At 51.0% G+C, this 6,000-nt stretch overlaps 1 protein-coding gene across 4 annotated transcripts in view; it reads right to left on the bottom strand.

The window, feature by feature from the left end:
* The window catches only part of CENPP (centromere protein P), a 181,748-nt gene that overhangs the window by 167,758 nt on the left and 7,990 nt on the right, over positions 1–6,000 (bottom strand). The gene's annotated exons all lie outside the window — the stretch shown is intronic.

Raw genomic sequence — 6,000 nt, 5'->3', positions numbered from 1 at the left:
GTGTGTGTGTGTGTGTGTGTGTGTGTGTGTGTGTGTGTGTGTGTGTGCATGCGCATACGTGCATACACAACAGAGGCAGGTGTCTGTGATTTTACATTATACTTTAACTTCTCCTTCACTTCAGCTAATGAAGAAATGGGTCTTGCCTGACCATACACGCTTGTCAAAGTGGCTTTTTTTTTTCTTTCTTTCTCAGCTGGGGACAGGGGAGAGAAAGAAAGTGGATTTTTTGCCGACCGAAAAAAAAATTTAATTAAAAAGCCCAAACCTGCTCCTGGAGTCCACAGTCAACTGGACCTCAGCCCAGTAAACAATGTGTCCCAGGGTTGTCCAGGGAAATTATAAAGAACTTAGGAATCTGGACTTCAGAACTTTCCAAAACTTGAAAACAGTAACAGTGACCTACAAGGATCATGGCTGATTTCTGCTTCTGCCAGAAACAATCAATAAACCGTGTGTGATTAGCAGAGCCAGCTTCAGGGTTGGAGGAGAAAGTGAGAGGCTGAGACCTCTCTAAGCACCCCCATCTCACAAGAGGACACACAGAGGATCTGTGCCATGGGACAGGAAGCATCACAGCTGCGTGGAATGAGGAGATGGATGTGACACAAGTGGGTCCCTGAGCCTCTGAAGGCTGGCCACGCCCCACCCGGGAGGAGGGAGCTCCAGTGTGGTCCTGCTGAGGCTGAAGCCTCTGGGATGGCCAGCTGGACGGCCAGGAGGCAGGGGGTGCTGCGGGGCTGGGGCTCAGAAGAGGCCAGGCCTGGGCACAGAGGTCTCAGAGGCATCTTCAGAGAGGAGAGAAGAGAACCCAGCTGAGCTGAGACATCACCTAACAAGGGCCCATGGGGAGAAGGGAGAAGAGAGCCCGGGACAGGGGGCTGGGGTGACAAGGACAGGGACTGAGCAGGGAGAAGGGAGAAGAGAAGGCAGGGTCAGGGGGCTGCGGTGACAAGGACAGGGACTGAGCAGGGAGGTGGGAGAAGAGAGCCCAGGACAGGGGGCTGGGGTGACAAGGACAGGGACTGAGCAGGGAGGTGGGAGAAGAGAAGGCAGGGTCACCAACAGCTGGAGAGGAAGATGTGTCCAGGATCAGAGGGCGGCCAACAGGGCCAGACGCTGCAGAGACCAAGGAGGGGGGGGACGGAGGAAGCTCCGGCAGCTTACCCACCTGCCCCTGGCCCCGGCCAAGCTTCCCAACTTTGTCCTTAATGAAACTCAATGAGTCCTGCGGGGTCGACTGTGTGGTGAGGACTGTGTTGGGTGCCGGGTGTCCAACAGACTCTGCCCCGGGAGCGACAGCAGACAGACAGGCAGGCAGGGATGGGCAATAGGTGTGAATGAATGGACAGACAGGTGGACGGCACACAACACACTCAATTGTGACTGCCCCAGGAGCGACAGCAGACAGACAGACACATAGGCAGGCAGGGATGGTGGCACACAACACACTCACTGTTCTTCAGTCACATCTGCCTCTCGGGGACCCTGTCTGGGGTTTTCTTGGCAGAGACACTGGAGCCGTTTGCCATTTCCTTCTCCAACTCATTTTACAGATGAGGAAATTGAGGCAAACAGGGTGAAGTGACTGGCCCAGGGTCACACAGCTAGGACGTGTCTGAGGCTGGATTTGAGCTCAGGTCTTCCTGACTCCAGCCCTAAAATGTGTACTGAGCCACCTGGCGGCCCCATAACACATGCACACACGTACCCACATACACACATATGTGGACGGACAGGGAGAGAGGTGGAGACGGTCTGTGGGGCACCCCCCTCCTCACCTCCGCCTCAGTCTCCCTCCCTGTGGCTCCCAGTCTAGGACCAGGGCCAAGAGCTTCAAGCTCTGCCTCATAGCGCCTCAAAGCCGTAGCTCAGGGGCCGCCACTGGGCGAGGGGCTGTCGCCATGTGCCGTGCTCTGGCGACCCGAGTAAGAGCGTGTTATGGGTCATCGTCAGTCCCGTTCTTGCTGTGATCACCACCCGCGCAGACAAAAGCACCAGGCCTGGCCCTCTGGGGCCTCAGGGCTTTCTGAGGGGATCCCACATTTACACAGACAAATCAACGAAACCTGATGTCACAGTGATAAGACCCCGCGTTGCTACAGAACTTCAGGGTTTGTGAAAAGAGCCTCAGCAGAACCCTGGGAAGTAGAGGCTCTTGTCATCCCTGTTCACAGAGGAGGCCAATGCAGTCAGAAGTTAAGTGACTTGCCCAGAGTCACATAGCTAATATGTATGTGAGGCTAGATTTGAACTCAGATCTTCCTGACTCTGGGCACTGTGCTCTACCCACCGGACCACCCAGCTAACCCAGACAAACAAATAAATAGCGTGTATAAAATATAAGCAAAGGGCAATACAGAGCTTTCAGACTCCACATTACTCTCTGACACACGAGCCTGATCAGGCTGTCCTGGTTCAAGGGTTCTACTGCCCACAGAAGCAAAACTAACGTCCCTGCCCTGAAGCTGGGCTCTTCCAGCTCAGGCTGCCTCCCAATGGATCCCAGATGCTGCCCCCCACACATGTCCTTCCTAGCCAGACTACACAGCCAGCTCTTGCCTGGTCTCACTGCACTGTCTTCTACCACCATGTGTTTGTCACCAGCAACATGCCAAGTGCCCTCCCTCCAGGATCTGCCAGCCGAGCTGTTACTTCTCCTTCAAGGCTCTGCTCAGTGGGGCCTCCTCCGTGAAGCCTCTCCCCTTGGGTACCTGCCCAGCACATCCTTCCTGGCCCATTCTATGCTGTCCATGCTTATCTATCTACGTGCCACGCGACCCCCTGGAGGAGGGTAGAGTCCCTGACGGCAAGGGTGGCCCGCTTTGCCAGTCTATAGCCAGAGTCCCGAGCACATAGTGCCTTCCCCTAGAAGGCACTTAATAACACTTGGTGAACTCAACTGAATATGCCAAGCTGAAAACTCAAAAGTGAACCCCAGCCAGAGAGCCACACTGAGCAGAAGACACGAGTCTCTTCCCTTTCCTGACCATATTTGTTTATGTGTCCTAGGGCCAGCAAGGCTGGACACAGGGAAGGAGAAGGACGGACCAGGAGCCCAAGTGAAGGGCACATTCCTCACAGAGAAAGCCAAGAAGCGGGACAGCCGAGCGTCCCAGGGGCCATGTTCAAGGTCATTCTGAGTCAAGAGCCCTGAGTGGGCTCTGGTTCTATGCTCTCTAGACAAGGTTAGAGAAACACCGGTGTCCTTGCTGTTACCCGTGTTCTGTGGTCCAGGGCTCCAGAAATGGGGAAAAACAAATTTTGTAAAAAGAAGCCAATGACACCATTTACTGATAAAAGCGCCACCAGACACATCCCTTCAGCCTCAAGTCGCCCCATGAGAAGCCAGGTGGCGTCTCTGTCCCAGGAGGGAAAGAAGGTGGAGCAGAGAGTCAGAGCATGCAGCACCCTTTCCATTCCCTGTCTCACTTAGGGCATCTGGAAAGATAAAGCAAAGTCTGCCCAGTGAAAAGGGGCCCGTTTGGCTGATTTCTTAAGGAGGTTACTTTCTATGGGGCCCCAAACACTCTGCTCAAAGCTGGATCTCTGAAAAGACAAGAAAGGACTAGTTCTTCCAGCTTGGGGAAAACTGACTGTTGGGGGAGATTTCTTCAGAGTCCAAACAGTCTTTGAGGCAACACAGATGTTCCCAATTTTGGTCCATGAAATGCTGGCACTAATGTCGCCTCAAACTTTAACTACAGTAGTTAAAATGCTAAGAAGGAATGCAAACGTTTCCTTCTCATCAAGAATGAGAATCAGACACAGACAGAGCTGGGAAAGCAAATGAGAAGACAATGGATGGCCTTCCGGGGTCTGGGCCGAATTTCAGCTGAACAGGAGAGGTCCATTTACCAAAAAGTCCACACACAAAAATAGAATGGAAACTTCCCTTCCGATGGCTGAGGCCAGCAGAAGGCAGTGAAGAAACGTGTTTGCTGACAATTGTCAAAAGCCATCATTTTGTCTGAAATGTTGGCTCGAATCTAAATGAAGCTGGCTTGGGAAGGCCCAGTCTGCTAAGTCACCACCTCGCCTCCAGCTCCTGGGCCTTGGCTCCTATCAGCTTGGGACAGAGAGGACCACGAGACTCTGGCAGAACCCGAGTTCAGCACACTCATAATTAGCAAAAATTTACACAGGGCTTTAAAGCACTTACCAATGTCACTTCACGACCAGCCTGCCAAGTAGGTGCTATTACGCTCCACATGTCACAGCTGAGGAAACTGAGACAGAGGTCAAGTGCCTTTCTCAGGGCCCCACAGCCAGTAAATGTCTGAGGCTGGATTTGGGTTAGGGCTTCCTAAATCCAAACTTAGCGTTCTTTTCACTGAGGCCCCTAAAAAGTGCCACACTTGGGTCCCACGAGGAACCCCACAAGATTCTGGCTTGGGATGGGGTGGGAGAATGGGCATTCATCATAGGGTGCGAGTCTCTGTCCTGGGGTGCTCTGGGAGGCCCACCATCCTAAGGCTGCCTCTGCATGCGCTGGCTTTGAGAGCTGCACTTTCTGCCTGCACCCAAGGGCCTTTTCTTTTCATGCTCTGGGAATTTGCCTCTCTTCTTCTCAACTGTCCTTTTGTAATGGCAAGCAAAGAAGTAGTTAACACCTTGTTTCAGTTCATGATTGTATCAAGTATTAAGATCCAGAAGTTGTGAACTCCTGCAAGAGGAAGGGGAAGAGCTAATGACCATATATAAGGAGAGGCCCAGGCTGGAGAGAGCAGAACTGAGAAGGGAACTCTTGCAGAGTCCGCCTTTGAACTCAGGTGACAGTTGGACAGATTGGGACAGGAGCTGGGACCATGGAAGGGGAACCATGGAAGCTGAGGGCCAGCCTTGAGTCAAGATGAAAAGATCTCTTCTGGGGTACCTGATGCTGACTGAGGTTATGATTTACTGTGACCTAGGGGTGGAGAACTTTGACCTTTGTATTTTGTGTCCCTTAAGGAGGCCTGCTTCTTAAGGATGATTGAGTTAAGGACTTACTAAATGATTGTACTTGGTTTAAAACTACATGGCTGCTTTGGTGAAAACTGTCCATTTTAGTGATAAGTTGTTATGTCATAACATTCTGAAGGCTGTACTTTGATTTCTGTGAATGCTTTGCCTTAATTTCCTGCTGAATAAACAGAGAGTTTACTACACTGTGTAATCAGAACCTTGCAGTTGCTCACAGCAGCAGCCCTTTGGAGAGCTGCTCACGCTTGGCTTTACACCTTTACATCTGGGTGCCTCCAGTCCTCCTCTCCGTTCTCTTTAATTCCTTTGCTGACACTTGCCAGGGCAGAAGCCAGGGCTTTTATACCGACCATTATTTTTGCCGTGTCTGCCCTCATGACTCTCATTTCTCTTTTGAACGACTGAGGAAGAGCGCTGTGGTCCCATGTTGTCCTCACATTCTAAAGGGGCCCCTGTCTGTCTCATCAAGGATCGGGTCATTTTCCTTTGTTAATTGTATTTACTTGTAGAGCCTGGACTCTTTTACTAGGTTTGGAGACCATATTCCTTTCTGCTGTCACTGTTTTCCCTGTTGATTTATCTGCTAATATTCAAGGTCTTTGACTTTTCTTCTTCCTAAGATCTTTGTTACTAAAAGTGACTAGCAAATAGTAGGCATTTAACAAATGCACACTGATTAGTTAATTTTCTTTATTTTCCCCTATTGCTTACTTCCTGACTCCCTCCCCTCTGATGGTGGCTTTCTCCCATGCTGGATCACTCATGATTCACCAGCCCAATGCCCTGCATCCAGCCAGGGCTGAAGGTATATCTATTGCTTGAGTAAATGAATGCAGAATGGTATCATACTACAAAGGAGACCACAGACCATGGCTAACCAAAGAGTGATCCATGAATGGAATGGAATATGACTGGGCTGTAAGAAACGATGAATGTGATGGATACAGAGAAGTTTGGAAAGATCCAGGTGAACTGATGCAGAGGGAAGACAGCAGAGCCAAGAAAACAATGGATACAATGACTAGAAGTATCACC

Source organism: Petaurus breviceps, unplaced genomic scaffold, assembly GCF_028583685.1.
Source record: "Petaurus breviceps papuanus isolate PSGF00001 unplaced genomic scaffold, PetGlider_PUasm1.0 174, whole genome shotgun sequence".
Classification (NCBI taxonomy): domain Eukaryota; kingdom Metazoa; phylum Chordata; class Mammalia; order Diprotodontia; family Petauridae; genus Petaurus; species Petaurus breviceps.
The sequence above is the reverse complement of the archived record's forward strand: the minus strand, read 5'-3'. Positions and strand labels throughout refer to the sequence as shown.